Genomic DNA, 18955 nt, shown 5'->3' on the forward strand with positions numbered 1-18955 from the left:
TCACAAGAGATGGCCATGAGAGCCAAGCAGAGATAGACTTCTCTGTCATTTCCAGTCCTGATCACTGAGCTGTGCCGGCATGCTGGAGTACCCTGGGATACTGCGAGGGATATTGAGGTCACCCCTTCATCCTTCACTAACATCTAGCGTATTGAGGCTGAGTACACACGAGAGGAGGTGGACAAAATGAGAGTAGCTCCGGCAGACATTTCTCCAGAAGTTGATGTTGACTCATTAACTGCAGCCATATCTTCGCCTACTCTAGCCTCTGGGCCTTCAGGTACATCCATTCCTTCCTCTTCTTCACAGGCCCCAGGTGTATCCTCCTCCTCCCAGTTTATGAGGATTACTCAGGCCATGATCCTAAAGATGGGGCATTTGGCCCAATAAGTTGACATGTGGGCGACCCGACTCGAAAGATCCATCCCAGGGATGATCGAGAGTGCCATACTCGTTGCACTCAACCCCTCCAGACTTCTGTTGATGCTTTGACTGTGAGAGTCACAGCTTGTTAGAGCAGACAGAGGGAAGCCTCCAAGGTAACGGCTTTGAAAGCCAAAGTAGCAGATCTGAGGAAGGACATAGACTATCTAAAGTCTACCGAATTCAATTCATTAATAGAGGCTTCTGATGATGAAGATGCCCCAGAGACTTCAGTGATTCCTCCGGCTACCACCGGAAAGGTACATAGGGATGGCACAGCAGGTGATGAGTTGAATGCAGAGACTGAAGAGGAGCAGATGGCGGTACATGATGATGAGATGATAGAGAGCTGAGAGGAGAGCATATTTAGAGATTTACCAGATCTGGTGGAGACAATTGTATAGCCGGTGATCCAGATATCACCGACTGAGACATCCACAGCAACTCCTAGTGGATCTGGCACTACTATTTCTTCTGAGGTTATTTCGGGCACTGATGCCCAAGTACAGACTGTTGCACCGGGCACTAAGGCCTAGACAGATGGAGAGACTGCATAGACAAGACCCTTTCTTTACCTCCCTCTTTGTCTTACTTTCTTTCACTTTTGGATACGTTAATTCATTTACATTTGAGGACAAATGGTTTTTATTTGTGGTGGGGTGAGGACCACCTTTTGTGTGAATATTAATGCTTCGATGTTTTGTGCATATAATTGGGTCGTTTTGCTTCTAATTGTGTCTTACACTGCTTCTTGTGGAAGTTGAGCTTGTGGCTCCTCTTATTTTAAATTGTAAATGATTTTGACCCTTCCAAAAAATTTTAAAATTTTTGCCACCTCTTGTACGTGTGGAATTTGGCTGTTCTTTAGCAAATTTGAGTCTCAATTTTGATCAATATTGATGACTCAAATAGTGCTCATAATTGAACGAACATGAATGTGCGTCTATGATAAGACTAATTGAAGTTACATAGTCAAAATGTGAACTCTTTGCATCTCGTTGTGAATAGCCAATTATCGAATTGATTCTCTTGTGATGAACGTTGCACACTAGCGAAAGTGTGGAGTCTTGTTTGACTTTGGTGTGGATGCCTTGTGTGATGAGATTACTGTGAACCATGCATGATAACACCTAGAATTTACCCTGTTGGTCCGGTCGACTAAGTATGGCTATCTCTTGATATGATCTTAGGTAACTTCGAAAAGTGTGAGCCAATTTGACATATACCTCTTTTGTGGCATACCTTGTGAGAGTGTGAACCTCATTTGAACACCCTTGAGCCTTACCTTTCTTTGGAAGAAACTTGATAAAAACATGACTTTTATTAAATCCACTACCCATAATCCTCATGATTTGTGGTTGATTGAATAGCACACTTAGGCCAAAAGCTTAAGTTGGGGGTGTGGTGAAAAGAAAAGACAAGTCAAGAAGTGCACGAAAAATCCATTTTAACTCATGGTGTTGAGAAAAATGGAACCCCTCCATACAAAAAAAAAGACAAGAGAAAAGAAAAAGAAAAAGTTGTGAAATAAAGTTATGAGAAATGTCAAAAGAAATGGGGTTCCGAACAATCCATGGAAGTGAATAATGGGATGACTTATGAGTACTAAAGAAATTGATGAAAGAAGAGCAAATGGAGTGTTGAAAGCACCACATTTCATGAGGATGAAAGTCACTGAGCCTAAATGACCATACCTTTGCACTCAGTCCCATTACAAGCCATGAAAATACTTTTCTGATCTTAAGTGAGCTGAAACAATTGTTGATTGGAAATACGGGTAAACCTATGGGTGAAATCATGCATTGTGTTCTTCTTTGTGAGAGTGAGCGTTGCATTTGATTCCAGAATTTTAAATGATTAAACCATTGTGTGTGAATATGGAATCATTCTTTGTGTGAGGGCATTCAAATACCTTTGTTGAGCTTAAACTTGCATTTGAGCTTGAGAATCTTTGATGATGGTGTATCACAACTTGAGTCTTTGAGTATACAATTGATTCTTGCATGAGTAAGTTGAGTCTTGTTGTGTACATTAATGGTTGAGTCTTGTGTAGCACTGTTTGAGACATCCTTTTTGGACTGCCGAACTTAAGTTTTACTTGAGGACAAACAAAAGTTTAAGTTGGGGCTGTTGATGAGTCCACAATTTGGACTCATTTAGGGCTATATTTTGATAGAATTAATGTCCTCAAATGCATATTTTGTCTCAATATCTCATGAAAATCCTTAAGTTTCAGGTATTCAGAGTTTGAGGCAAAGCATGGACACTAATTGGCAAGAAGGAACAAGGCGGCTGAAAATAACAAAGAAATGAAGGCCCGAAGATCGCCGAGCCCAGTTGACGAGTCGCCGATAGGCCTAGAGATCGCCTTTTGTTCCAGTGTGCTGAGCCCTGAAGGAAAAGGTCAATTTGGCGATGAAATGGACCAGTCGGCGCGACGCCGATCAGTTTCACGAAGTAGTACCATATCGCCCAATGACTCAAAATGTGAAGAGGCTGAAGGCTAAAGTAGGAAGGGAATGAAATCGACCAAAAGGCGGATCGCCGAGCGTATCAGTGATCGCGACTAACTACGCCGAATGGTCCTCCGCAACACAAATTTTCAAACACTACAAATCCTTGTTTAAATTTCTAATATCATATCACTTCTATTATTCGATATTTTTACAGTTTTGGAGAGTTTTATGTTTAAGAGGGTTTTGGAGACTTTGTTCTAAGACCTTGAAGATTCAAAGGGTTTCAACTCCAAGAAATTTGACGTGGGTCTCGAAGATTCTTCACTCTTAACATGTTTTAAGACTTAATTCTTCATACCCAGTTGATGCAAACTAAAATTGGTATAAATTTTTATCTCTTTTACATGTCTAGCTAAAACCCCAATTCTTGGGGTGTGATTTTGTGAATATGGGTTAAAATATTTGTTGGCTGTTGCTTGTTGATGGTTTATTTGTTGTTTAAATGTGATTTCATTTAGTAGTTGTGTATGAACTTAATGGGATTGTAGTTGCAAATACGATTTCATCTTAGTGTTTTTGGCTTGCTCGAGAGAGAGGTAAAACTAAGACTACTAAATTGATAGTCGGTGGTATTGGGCTGACATGGTTTAGCTCGAGAGAGTGAATCCTAGTTCTTCTCCCATACATTCAGCTCGAGAGAGTGAATGGGCTAAGGCGGAGGCTGTGCTTAATGCGACAACTTGGTGTTTGAGAGAAATCGAGTTGATTCAGAGTAAGTTGCTCGAGAGAGAATTTACCCCCACTATAGTCTAGCCTAGTCACAAATGTTCAACAATTTACTATAAAAAAACATGTACCTGATAGTCTAGTTTAACCCGTATTCCTATCACATCCCAAGAATCCTGTATCCATATCTCGTTTTCTTATGTTTTTACTCTTTTTTTTGTTGTTAATTAATACAAACCCCTATCTATAATTGACGCTTGTGTCACTCCTTAGATTTAGTATGTTTTTATTCGTTAGTATTTATAGCTATGACTAATTAGAACTTGATTTTATTTTTCTACTAATTCTTAAAACCAATCCCTGTGGGAACGATCCCAACCCTTGGTTGGGTTATATCACTACACGCAATCGTTTGGCACTTGAACCGAAATAGTGTCAGTTGATTACGTCAAACATCACTCATGCACCTTAATTTGTCTAAAAGCATAAGCTATAACCTTACCTCGATACATCAACACACAACCTAGGCCAAATCTAGATGCATCACAATAGATAACATAACCGTCTGAACCATCTAGTTGAGTCAAAATAGGAGTTGTAGTCAACCTAGTTTTAAGTTCTGTGAAGCTTTTTTTACAATCAGCTGACCACTGAAACTTGACATTTTTCAGAGTCAACTTAGTCAATGGAGAGACTATGGATGAAAATCTCTCCAGGAACCTTCTGTAGTAACCCACTAGACCCAAGAAACTTCTGATATATGTAGGAGAGGTAGGTCTGGGCCATTGTTTCACTGCTTCTATTTTCTAAGAATCCACTCGGATCCCTTCGCTAGACACAATATGCCCAAGGAAAGTAACTAACTGCAACCAAAAGTCACATTTGCTAAACTTAGCGAATAACTGGCGATCCTTGAGAATCTGCAGGATAACCCTCAAATGATTCGCATGTTCTTCCTCATTCCTAGAGTAAATGAGGATATCATCAATAAAGACGTTAACGAACAAGTCCAATTACTGCTTGAACACTCTGTTCATCAAATCTATGAAAGTTGTAGGAGCATTAGCTAGTCCAAATGACATAACTACAATTCGCAATGACCATACCGAGTTCTGAAGGCTATTTTTGGAATGTCACTATCTCTGACTCTGAACTGATAATGACAGAATCTGAGGTCTATCTTCGAGAAATAACTAGCACTCAGAAGTTTGTCAAACAAGTCATCAATCTTGGGGATAGGATACTTATTCTTGATTGTGACTTTGTTCAACTGCCTATAGGCAATGCACATTCTGAGAGACCTATTTTTCTTTTTCACGAACAACACTGGTACACCCTATGGGGAAATATTAGGTCAGATAAAGCCCTTATCTAGAAGATCTTTCAACTGCTCCTTCAATTTCTTAAGCTCAACTGGATCCATTCTGCAAGAAGGAATAGAGATAGGCTGGGTATCTGGAAGGAGATCAATTCCAAAGTCGATTTTCCTTTCGGGAGGAACTCCGGGAAGATCTTATGGAAACACTTCTAGGAACTCATTTACTACTGGAACTGACTCAAGAGCTGGGGTTTCAGAGCTTGAATCCTTAACCCGAATTAGATGATAGAGATACTCCATAGAGATCATCTTTCTGGCCTTAAGGTAAGATATGAATCGACCCATAGGCACTGAGCTACTATCCTTTTATTCTAGGATTGGCTCGTCTGGAAACTGAAAACGAACGATCCTAGTTCTACAATCTACTGAGGCATAACATGAATGTAACCAATCAATACCTAAAATGATATGAAAGTCTACCATTTCTAACTCTACAATATCTGCTGAGGTAACTTTCTGGGAGACTATGACAGGGCAATTTCTGTATACCCGTCACCGACTGAAGTAGAGACTGAGAAGGGTTTTGAAAGAGTTTCTGGACTGACACCTAAGATTACTGCTATATAAGGAGTTACAAAAGACAAAGTAGCCCCTATTGTCTTTCCATTGAGTGTACCATATGTGAACAACATCCTTAAGCTAGTAGTATGCCAACTCAACCCTACCATTACCAGTCACTTGCATCACTCCAAAGATTTTCATAACCTCATCAATGAAATTCTATGGGTCCTCACCAACTTGCGATCCTAAAAACTCAGGCGAATTCATCCTAATAAAATCTCAAACTCTAGCTGCCATTGATCCACCATTTCTATTAGTAGGAACTAGAACCTGTTGATTGTTCTGGTTGGTCATACTCTGAGCCAAAAGCTAAATCACATTTCGAAATTGTACGTTTGAAATCTCATGGTCTGGACTAGAGGAACTGCGTTAGCATTGCGTGAAACAACATTCCTTGCGTAAGCTCTACGAGGAGGCATGATCTTAAGCGCATAACGACGGATTAGAACAAGGAAATTGGTTCATACCTCACGCACGATAAGAGTAACAAAGAGAGTGAAGTTTTCCTAAAACACTTCGTAGCCTCCCTCTCATTAGATGTGGTGCACTTCACACCTATGAAAAAGACTCTACTTAGTGTGACTTTTAAGACATCCTAGGACTCTTAAACCTACTGATGTGATACAAAGTTTGTCACTCCACGAAGCTACCCCTAGGACGCGGATTCGGGACCGAGGATCACGAGTGACCCCAAGCTAACCCTACTGGCATATCTTAAGCATACTAAATAAACTAAATTAGGAAAGTACTGTGCGAAAACTAAATCATAAGATAAACTGAAATATGGGGAATACCTATTTAAGATTGAATCTATATAAAACTGAGAAGAGTTTAAGATACTAAAAAAAAACTCAAATGCTAAAACTAAATCTAACTATGTCTGAAATAAGCCTCTAACTGACTAGAAGTGATGGGACATGCCCCAACTAAATCTAGAAAAATTGAAACTAAAGACCAAAAATAGATAAGAAACATGGATGTCGTCCTCAGAGAATGAGGACTCACCACTGATGCTGCTGAGCCTAAGATCGGGAACCGATCTATACGTGATCTAAATGCTGAGGACCTGAACTTACATCATGAGAAAATGTAGCACAGAGTATGCGTCAGTACCTGAAAGGTATTGAGCATGCAGAATAGAATAAAGCTGTATAAAATGCATAACTGAACAAAGCATATAACTAAGCAATGACATAAGGTAAGCTTAACTATACTAAAAATACTAAACATGAACTAACTGAATGCAATGACCAAGTTAATAACATGCTGAAACTAAAATCTGATCTATAACTAATAACATGGTCAATGCAATAGAATCTGACTATTGGGAGCTACTAATGACCGACATAAAACCACATCAGCTAAATGTGGAGTCTGATGTAAACGTCCCATCGAGAAGACCCAATATACCCTGTCAGAGGTATAGAGACATGACTGACGTGATTACTAAATTGTAATGCCCACAAAGGGGACTTATAAGCCTACGGAGGCACGTAGTTCTAGGACTATTCGGGTACGCTGAACCCTAGTCCACTCGGTCTAAGTCTACTCCCAAATAAAATGTATATAAGCAATATTATGACTGAAATGTTGAAGTACTGGATAGCTCAATTACTGACATGCAAACTCTGAGAATGAAACAATTATAACTAATAATGTGACATTCGTAACCTGAAGTATGTATATCTAAAATAACTGACCTAGCATGTGTAATTCATGAACTAAAAGAACTACATAGCTAGAGTTCTGAATATCGTAAAAACTAAGCAATAATATGATAATCTGATTTGGATCTTTCTAGCAGCTAAAACCCAACAATTTCCAATATTCAAGAAACCCAGGGTCTAGATAGTATTAAGGGAATTAATATTCTGACTTAAATCTAGGGACCTAATGGGTGAAAGGAACCCACTAGTGAAATCCCACATACCTGGTGACAAAATCTACGAAGAAATCCTTCGATTTCTGGGCTGAAACTGAAGAAAACCTGTTGCATTTTTGGACTAGGTGTTGGTCGACTCTTTCTCCTTCTTTTCGTTCAACTTGATGATTTTTTGGAGAATGAGTTGACTAGGGTAAGTTCTAATTAAGTAGCTAGGCTTAAACTGACCAAAACTACGTAGTTTAGGGGTTAAACGACGTAGTTTAGGGTTCAACGCATAAGTGAAAAGACCAAAATGACCCTAACTTAATTTTGGTGAAGCCCATCCACGAAAGGAACAACGGTCCGTCGTTTGACCTACCGACCATCGTTTGGTTCCGTCGGTCACATCTACCTGACAAGGCTTCACAAAAACGAGCATAATTTTTTACTCAGAGATGGGATTTTAGCAAACTAGGTAGCGTTGGAAAGAGGATTCAATTATATATCATTAGGTGGGTCATGGGTCACCTAATTCCTTTTGTGCTAAGAGTTATGACCATTTGAAGTTGATCCATCAACAATTTCCCTCTAACTGGCTGCTGACCCTCACCTATAGTCAGAGCACGGTCCGTAGGTCCAACCACGGACCGTAATGGTCGACCGTGGGTGGGATCAGAGACTATTAAGACTTTGGCCTTAACGATGAAACTCCACCTACGGTCTGTGGTCCTACCTACGGTCCATGGGTGGTTCCGTTGGTACTGACACCAGATTTTTTGAAAACTAGGATTTTCTTCGTTTTGAGATTTGAGGTGTTACATTAAAGGTGAGAGCTAGAGAGACTAAGAGAACTCAGACCGATAGTGTTGACTACTCTCATTAAAGATCCAATGGTGGTGTTCGTTCTCAGTTTCGACAAAGGTATTCAGGCACAACTTCATCTTCTGCTAGTGCTCTAGTGCCTAAGTTTAACAAGGATAGGATTTATAATTCTAAGGAGTCATTTGGTAGGATGAATTTATTAAAATAATCCTTGGATTAAAATTTAATCCATCCAATACAATGTTTGGTAGCACATTTCAACTCAAACCCACCTAATACATGGATAACTTAATACACCATATGTGGTCTTATCTAATACAAAGGATTCATAGGGATTACTAATACCATGTTTAATAAGCCTTGGATAAGGCAACAAAATAACTGAACTGCCCCTCAATTTCTTTATACACTCTTCAGAATTGGTAAAGAAACACAGAACCGAATCAGAGTCTCCAAATGAAGTATCATTTCTTATTGCACCAAGAGAATTCGGTTGAGTTTTTCAAAAGAACTCAATCAAGTATTTTTTTCAAGAGAAAAATACCCTTCTTTTCAAATCCAATTGAAAAGTAAGATCAAGTTTTAAACCTCCAAAATTTACTCCCAAGAATTGCATTTCATATTTTCATTTACATCAGGGAATACAAAATTCTAATCTTTTGGACTTCAACAAGAGGAAGCAAATGTATGTTATTATTCAGCATGTCTTGTTGTCTGCATGAAGTAGAAAATATCATAAAGGGGTGAATTTCCCTTGCTTGTGTTATTTGTTAAGTTTATAAATGTGGCATTTGACTACCTGTCTTGATTAAATTTTTACAGTCAATGTTATTTATTTGAATTCTACAGTATTATCTATGATAGATTAGCAAAGAAAATGTCTGAAGTTCTATATATTTGTATTTAAGGTACTTTACCTCTTCGGACAAAAAATGGATGAATTTTATCCATATAAAACTCCAAACACCGCGTATCTAAAAATATTTGATGGTGATAGGCTTGCAAATTTATACAAATTACGATAAAACCTAAAACGTTGTGCTTAAGGTGGCTTCAAGAGAGCCAAGAAAATACTAACATGATAGAAGAGGAAGTGTCGTTGGAAAGTTGGGAGGGGTGAAGAAGTTTGTTGTTTCTGCAAGTTTGATAGTAATTTGTATTGACATATAGCTTCAAATGTACATCAAAAATTGAAATAGACTAGTTGGTTTTCTTTCAAGTGAAGGGTTAAAGAGAAGAAAAAGGATAAAAAGAAAATTTCCAGACACAAACATGCAAGTGTTTATATGTATTCAACATTTTGTACTTTCTTTTAAATGGTTTCTGTTTTGTAGATGTTCGGTAAAGAAAGAAAAGAAAAAAGTTGGTTTTCCTTTTTGACTATGAATGAACTTCTATCAAATTTAGAAACTTCAATATACGTATCGAACCCTCAGTATTTAAAACATGTGATCTATCACTTAAATAATGTCAAAACCATCCAATACAAATATTAGGGACTATAACAATTCGTTTCTCGAAATAGTCATAATTGAGGGGATATGATAATGTGATGAGTAATATTGACCAATGGAATGCACTGAAGCTCACCAACATAATGAAAATGAAAATATGTCATAATACTATACATAAAATAAAAAATCACATAATAATTCAAGGGTATAATTGGAAATAAGCTTCTTGTAGAGTCTTAAACCACACAGAAGATTAGGTTGGAAATAATGAACCAAACACTTGATAAAAAAATAGTTCCTGCATTACTAATCCCTGCATTGTTAATCCCAGCATTGCTAATCCCTACATTACTAATCTTGGTATTATCACTCTTTCTACCAAACGACCCCTAAGTCTCACAACAATGCTTCTAGTGGGCGTTCTATCCCCATATGTCAGAAATGTGGGACTCCTTAGCTGGTTTTGGTGCGTTCTTTGGTTATGGTAAGACTAGTCATAGATTAAGGGATTGCCTTTCGGTTGCTAACAAGAGTGGACATGGTCATCGACGGATTCAATCTGCTTCTTCAAGTCAACCTACTCAGTAGGGTGCTTCATCTAGTTCTGGTGGTGAACAACACTAGAATAGGTTTTATACTCTTCAAACTCGGTATGATTGATCAAGAGGTTAGCCCGATGTGGTCACTGGTATATTACGAGTCTTCCAGTTTGATGTTTATGTCTTATTATATCTAGGAGCTACATTGTCTTTTTTAACTTCATATGTTGCTATGAAGTTTGATGCCAATACCAAAATCTTATTAGAATCTTTCTCAGTCTCTACTTATATCGGTGATTTTATTATTGCTTAACAGGTCTATAGAAATCGTCCGGTTTCAGTTTTTCAGAAAATCATTAGTAGATTTAGATATGCTTGATTTTGATGTTATTCTTGGTATGAATTAACTTCATACTTGTTATGCCTCTATTGATTGTAAAACCCGAGTGGTTAAGTTTCAATTTTCGAATAAACCATTCATAAAGTGGTAGGATAGTAATTCGGCTCCCAAATGTTAGTTTATCTCGTTCCTTAAAGCTAGAAAAATGATTTCTAAGAGTTTCATCTATCATTTAGTACGAGCTAGGGATACGGATTCCAAAACTCCTACTCTTGAGTCAGTCCCTATTGTTGAATGAGTTTCCGAAAGTGTTTTTCAATGATCTTCTTAGTGTTCCTCCCAAAAGGGAAATCGACTCTGGAATCAACCTTCTTCCAGATACCCAACCTATTTGTATTCCTCCATACATAATGGATCCAACAAAACATAAAGGGTTGAAGGATCAGTTGAAGGCCCTCTAAGAAAGAGTTTCATTAGACCGGGTATTTCTCCACAGGGTTCTCCAATTCTCTTTGTTCGAAAAATAGATGTATCTCTCAGAATATGCATTGATTATCGGCAATTGAACAAGGTCATAATCAAAAATACGTATCTCATCCCAAGGATTAATGACTTGTTCGATCAACTTTAGGGTATTAGCTTCTTTCTCAAGATTGACCTTCGATCGGATTATCATCAATTAAAAGTGATAGAGTGTGATATTTCTGATAGAATTCATATACAATGAATAGAATTATTCATCAATGATCAACATAAAATTAGAGAGAAAGAAGAAAATGATATATTCCAGAAGCTTCGAATGATAATCGTTTACAGTACATGCTATTTATACACTTCTACACAGCTCACTGTTCACTCATAACTAACTAACAAAATATCTAACTAACTAACTGTATAATAACTCAACTACCCCTAACAGTTATGCATTCAAGTAATCCCTTCTATTTCATCACTCCCCCTCAAGCTGGTGGGTACAAAAACATTCAACACACCTAGCTTGCCTACCAAATATTCATGTTGCAGTCTAGGAAGACCCTTAGTCAATATGTTTGCCATTTGATCCTTAGAATTCACATATTTTGTCCTCACCTAGCCTTCTTGTATCTTTTGCCTGATAAAATGACAATCAATTTCTATATGCTTTGTTCTCTCATGAAATACAGGGTTGGCTGCTATTTGTAATGATGCCTTACTGTCACTGAATATCATCACTGGTTCACTAATTTCACTTCCCAACTCCTTCAGCAATGTTGTGATTCACACCACTTATGACACTGCATTGGCAATGCTCTTGTATTCAGCTTTTGCTGAACTCCTAAAAACTACAATCTGTTTATTTGATTTCCATGCTATCAAAGAATTACCATGTTTTACCAAGAAACCTGAGACTGACTTTCTAGTATTTAGGCATGATGCCCAATCTGCATCACAGATGACAATTAATTTATTTGTTCTGGTGCTGCTCAACAATATGCCAAGACCTGGTTCTCTTTACACATATTTCATTACCCTAAGTGTTGCTTCCCAATGGGATTTCTTTGGTTGTTGTAGGAGCTGGATAAGGGTCTAAACAGAAAAACCAATGCCTGGCCTTGTTAATGTCAAATATAACATCTTCCCTACTAAACTTTGATACTACTCTTTGTTGTCTAGAAACTTCTCATCTGACTCCCCTATCAAATCATCCAATTCATGTGTTGTTAGCTTCATGTTTATCTCTAGTGGTGTCCAGGATGGCTTTGCATTTCCTAATCTCAACTGTGAAATAATCTCCAATGCATACTTCATTTGATTGATTAAAATCATTTTTCCAGATTTGTTGAACTCCATATCAAGAAAAAACTTGAGATCACCAATATTTTTTATCTTAAAAGTCTTATGTAATAAAGCTTTTGTGTGTTCTGTGAGTGCCAAACTACTTCTTGTTACTAGCATATCATCCACATAAACCAAAATCACCACAATATATGTTCCCTGCTTCTTGATGAATAATGAGTGATCCAAACTGCTTTGTACAAAACCTATAATAGTGCCTCACATAATTTTAAATTCCACTGCCTACTTGCTTGTTTAAGCCCATATAGGGATTTTACAAGTCTACATACAAGTCCACTAGACTCCCCCTGGCTTGAAAATCCCTCAGGTAATTGCATATACACCTCATCATGTAAATCACCCTGTAAAAAGGCATTATAGACATCTAATTGATGAATATGCCAATTGAACTGAGCAGCCAAAGATAACACAGTTCTCACAGTAGTCATCTTGACTACAAGAGAAAATGTCTCATGAAAATCCAAACCTTCTTTCTGAGTGTAACCCTTTGCTACTAGTCTAGCTTTAAACCTTTCAATATCACCATTGGACCTTAACTTAACTTTGTAAACCTATTTGTAACCAATGGGAACCTTCCCTGGAGGTAAATGCACTAACTCCCAAGTGTGATTGTCATGGAGAGCCTGTATTTCAGACTACATAGCTTCAATCCATATGTTGTCTTTAATAGCTTCATGATAGGAAGAAGGCTTTATGATTGCTGAGAAAACACCTAGATAATGTTGATGAGAGGAGGACAAATTTGTATAAAAGACATAGTTGGATAAGGGATATAGTGTGGAACTGGAAGCAGGTCTGGTTACATAATCAGCTAATAATAGAGGTGCATGAGAAGTTCTTATGAATTTTCTGATAGGGAGTGAGATTGAAGTGGGAACAAAAGTGGGAGAACTATGATCATGAGGTATAGGAGCAGAAACTACAAGAGTATGTGATGAAGAATCAGAAGGTGAAGAGGTAATATGTTTAGGAGATATGTCAGGAGAATTATGAGGGGAATATGTTGCAGGGTAGGTAAATATATCAGTAGTAATACTGGCATCAGGTGGAGTAGAATCTTTAAAAGGAAATTGGTCCTCATGAAAAACAACATCCCTGTTCGAAAAAAACTTTTGTCTCTCAAGATCAAATAATATGTATCCCTTAGTCACACTAGCATACCCCATAAAGACTGCTTTCACTGCCCTAGCTGCAAATTTATCTACCTTGGGCAAAATACTAGCATAGCATAAACAGCCAAAAGTCCTCAAATGTGTAAGGGAATGTCTTTTGTTGAAGAAAACTTCATAAGGTGACTTACCTACAAGTACCTTAGAAGGAAGTCTATTGATTATATATACAACAGTAAGAATGCAATGACCCAATTAAGGGGAGCACCACTCTGAAATCTGAGTTCCCTTGCTACTTCTAGTAAATACTTGTATTACCTCTCAGCTACACCATTTTGCTGAGGAGTATAAGCACAGGTTCTATATTGCACAATGCCTAGATCTTTAAGAAGAGTCTGTAATTGATCACTACAAAATTATCCACCATTATTTGTTCTAATACCCTGAACTGAGGCATTAAATTGAGTAAGCACCAGTTGACAAAATTGTTTGAGAATTATCAGCACATCATATTTGAACTTCAATAGAAAAATTCAAGTGATTCTTGAGTAATAATCAACATTGTAAGAAAGTATTTGTTGCCATCAAAAGTCTGAGTATTGTAGGGACCCATACATCCAAGTGCAACAAAGCAAAAGCTCTATCTGATCTAGTATCACTATTTGTAAAAGGAAGCCTAGTATGTTTAGCCAATGGACATATTTCACAATTGTCTACAACAGACTTACAAACATCTATTGTATGCCCACAAACATCTTTTACTGGCTTTATTGAGGAATGAGCTAATCTTCTATGCCATAACATGATATCTCTTTTATCATCATGAACTGTGAACCCTTTTGTATCCACACCTTGAGTACTTTCAGTCTTTTGTGAATTATGTGGCACCATCCAGTAAAGTCCATCATGTTCATTACCAATCCCTTTCAGCTTCCCAATCGAAAAGTCCTGGAATAAGCAAAATCCAGGATAGAAGGACACAAAACAATGAAGCTCTCTAGTTAGCTTTGATACTGACAACAAATTATACTGGAAATCAGGGACAAATAGAACATCTTTCAGCTCTCATGTGTCAATAATTTTGCTACTTCCAGTGTGTGTAACTAATGTAACTCCTCCATTTGGCAAATGACTTTCCTATTATAATCTGATTTAACTAATTTCACATCAGTTAAATTAGACAAGCTAGAAGACATGTGATTAGTTACTCCATTATCAACTATCCACTTTAAATCTTCTATTTTAGCTATAGGAGTGTGTCCTGCCATATTAGACATTATACCATGTTGTGAATAGTAATTATTGAGCAAACCCAAAATGTTGTCATGTTGTGCATCTGTCAAGTGATGAGCCCTTTGAAGTTCTCTAGATGCCATCTTGTCCAGTATTTCTCCTGTGTTCCTGATTCTAGATGACATGTTTTGTTGTGTATTCTCAGCTTGAACATTGTAAGCAGGGGCGGACCCATGTGGTATCCAGGGATTCACCCGAACCCCCTGGGTAAAAAATTACACGATATATATAAGGTAAATTTTCTATATTTCTGTAGATATATAAATTATGAACCCCCTCAGTAACAAAGAGAAATCGATGGCGCAGTGGCAAATACCCCTGCAATTAAGCTGTATGTCACCGGTTCGAATGCCAGTGAAAGCATTTTATTTTTTTCTTATTCAATTTCAGTTTTTTTAAGCTTTTTTTTAATTTTCAGTTTTGTTTTTCAAGTTTTTTTTATGTGTTTTTTTACTTTAAAAAATGTGCTAAAAGTTTGGTTTTAAACCCAAAAGAATTCAAGGTTTCCATTTCTAAAGGTTTATTTACACGTTTATACTTTTATTTTTCGAACCCCCTGAACGAAAATCCTAGGTCCGCCACTAATTGTAAGTAGTATTCAAGTTCTCCTTCTTCTTAAATTTCCAGTCAGTTGGATATCCTATTAGCTTAAAGAAGTTCTTCTTCATATGTCTCTTTACCTTGCAATAATCACACTGTTGATCCCAATTCTTCTTCCCTTTCTGGTACTTTTGTCCTGAATATTGTTGAAATGTTCCCCTATAATGTTGAGAATTATCACTTCTCCTTGTCATGAGTGCTGCTAGATCTATATTTTCCCCACTAATAGAATTGCTAGATGAACTACCCAGACTTCTTTGGCTTTCTTGCTCAATAAGCATTACATATGCTTTATTTAGACTAGGAGTAGGTTCAGTCATCAAAATTTGACTTCTCGATTGATCATACATCTCATTCAGCCCCATTAAAAACTGCATCAACTTCTGTTTCAACATATGAGCACAAAAATCCTTAGATCTAGGACAGTCACATGGCGGAGGAACAATACTGGAAAACTCATCCCAAAGATTTTGCAATTTCAAAAACTAAACATGAATACTATCACTTCTTTGCACTAAACCAGTTATGTCCTTATGCAATTGATAAATTCGAGAAGCATTCACCTTATCGAAATGCTCACATAAATCATCCCAAACTGCCTTTGCACTCGTAGCATATACGATTCATGTGTGTAATTCTGGAATTACTGAGCTCATGATCCACCCCTGTACAACAGCATTACATCGATCCCATTGATGACTTAGATTTGCTCCAAAATCCTCTTTCTTCCAGGTTACATCTACAATTCCTAGCTTGTTCTTTCCAAGCAACTGAATCTTCATGGCCCTGCTCCATACAAAGTAATTGTCAGATCCTGATGGCTACATCGGTATGATCGAAGCTCCAGTAGTATCAAAAGGATGAAGAAACAAAGCATGACTATGATCGAACTTAGCCATTGTCGATCCGCAATCCAGGATAAACTGAAATCACAATTGTGATCAATGCTTTGATACCATGATAGAATTCATATACAATGACTAGAATTATTCATCAATGATCAATATAAAGTAGAGAGAAAGAAGAAGATGATATATTTCAGAAGCTTCAAATGACAAATGTTTACAGTACATGCTATTTATACACTTCTACACAACTCACTGTTCACTCATAACTAACTAACAAAATATCTAACTAACTAATTATACAATTACTCAACTACCCTAATAGTTATGCATTCAAGTAATCCCTTTTATTTCACCAATTTTGAAAATAACTTTCTGAACTCGATATGATCACTAAGAATTTGTACCAATACAACTAAGGATTTGATTTATTTTACAATTAAAATCCAACCCACTATCAGATACCATGAACACACGTTCTCACAAGAAATAAATACTACTCAGTTTTTGTCTCCTATGGTGGTTAAACATATTTATTTATATTTTGACTGAGATTTTTTTTAGTTTTAATGCAAATTTTTTTTTATTGGTGGGGTGCATTATTTTTTTGAATTTTGAGTTGCACAATGATTCTGGTTTCCTACTATTTAGGTAATTGATGATCACAAACATTTTTTTCAACTAATAATTAGAACCCAATATTAACTTTAACATGAGGTTCTTGCACGATATAAAAAAAAACTATTTTCCTAATGAACTATAGATATGTTTTTATTTTCACATTTACTATTTTTTATTTAAACAACGAGATTACTAATAAATCATTATTTCTCTAATACTTTTTATATGTGTGATGTGACACATGTAAAGAAATATGTTCCATTCATAGTAGACCAAATGTGACAATCTTGCTAGATGAAGAAATTCAAAGATGTTGTTGGATGAGAAATGTAACGACCTGATCTGATCGTTATGAGTAGGTCGGAAAGAATTTGGGTCAAAAAAAATTCCGTGTAGTAACTTAAAAATTCTTGGCTAGGACAGCTTTAGATGGAATCTGGGCTAGGTGAGGTCTAAGTCCATTCGGGAAAGGGTGGGATCTTGTTTTGAGATTTGAATGATGTATACTTGTATCCAAGACATTAATGGATCTATAAGGCCTTTCGGGAATCAACTTTGGGTAAGTAGAACTCACAAAATTGAATTTGGCGTGAAACTGGGGGGATCTACGTATGGCGTGCCGGGTGCTCGAGCACCCATTAACCCTGACAATTTTTTTGTATATTTATATAAAAAATCTGCAAAAATAATATAAAATACATAATAGCATCAATTGAATTTTGAACAACTGATGGGTGCTTTTGTTTAGGGCCAAATCTCAAAGTCATGCGTGCGGGGCTGCTAGGTCGAGGGATCGAATCTCGCCAGCAGCCCATTTTTTCCCCATAAAGTATACATTTTTCTCACAATTAGATCTCAACCTTTTACGACATTCATAAATGTTCTTCCATAGTTGTTTGTTAGCTGGATTTGACCACACTACATAATTTAGGTCGGAAGTTAGAACTCACTCTTGAAAATTAATTAATGAAGCCTTAGTAATCTTTAGAAACATATTCCTCGTTCACATCATGTATTTTCTTGTACATAAAATAAATTATTATTTATAATACCATATTAAAATGCATTTCAAATTGATTCATGAGAAATTTTATTTGAATATTTTAAAAAAGACATTTGTAATTTCTCATGAATCAATTTGAATTGCATTATATTAGCCCAAATTTAAAATGGGATGAGATAAACAGATCACACGAGTCCACATAATAAAATAAGTGGATTATTAACTTATTCAAACATAAATGAATTAGACAGATCATGAATATTTGGACTGATTTTGCCCACCCCTACCAAAGAGTGATTTGCCTGACTCGTGAGTTATGAACATCTGATATAACATTTTAAAATTTTATTTGCAAATTATGTATCAATAAGTAAAGATACAAAATAAAAATAATATTTAGCGACAATTAATTAACGATAATAGCTTAATTACTGCTAAATGTGTATTTTTAGCGGCAATTACCCCTTCTTGATGTTACTTTTCATGAATGGTAGCTACTTTCCAGGAAAGTCCAAGCGTAAATCTCTTGATGTTATATATTCTCATCATTTGCGCGTTAAGATTTGTCATGTCTTTATTAATTTGCATCTTCAAGAGCTTAATAATTGTTTTAATGTTGTGAGTAGACTACTTACTTCTTGGAATGGGTAGCTTGAATCTAGTTAGTTCATTTGGTGGTTTTGATAAGAACAGGATAATGAGGTTGACTGAGTATTATATAAATGAGTTTGATAGCCATAAGCTTCGAGATCTCAGTCGCTAGCTTGATAATTTTATAATTTATGCTCGTAATTCTAAAAGAGGTTCTTTAACTTGAAGGGAATTAGTGACTTTGCTAAAGTATTGGTGAAGTCAAATCTGTATCAAATTTGGCTACATGTTTATTTGCTTATCAAGTTGACTCTCATTCTTCGTGTTGCTACTGTTTTTGTGGAACGAGCTTTTTCATCCATGAAGTACATCAAAAATGAACTTCGTAAGAGTATAGGTGATGAATTTTTTAATGGTTGTGTAGTGCTCATTTCTTTAACATAAAATAAATGAGGGTGCTTGCAAGAGTGAATTATTAGTGTAATTGGTAAGAG

Source organism: Solanum verrucosum, unplaced genomic scaffold (assembly GCF_900185275.1).
Source record: "Solanum verrucosum unplaced genomic scaffold, falcon-dt-bn FXZP01001111.1, whole genome shotgun sequence".
NCBI lineage: Eukaryota > Viridiplantae > Streptophyta > Magnoliopsida > Solanales > Solanaceae > Solanum > Solanum verrucosum.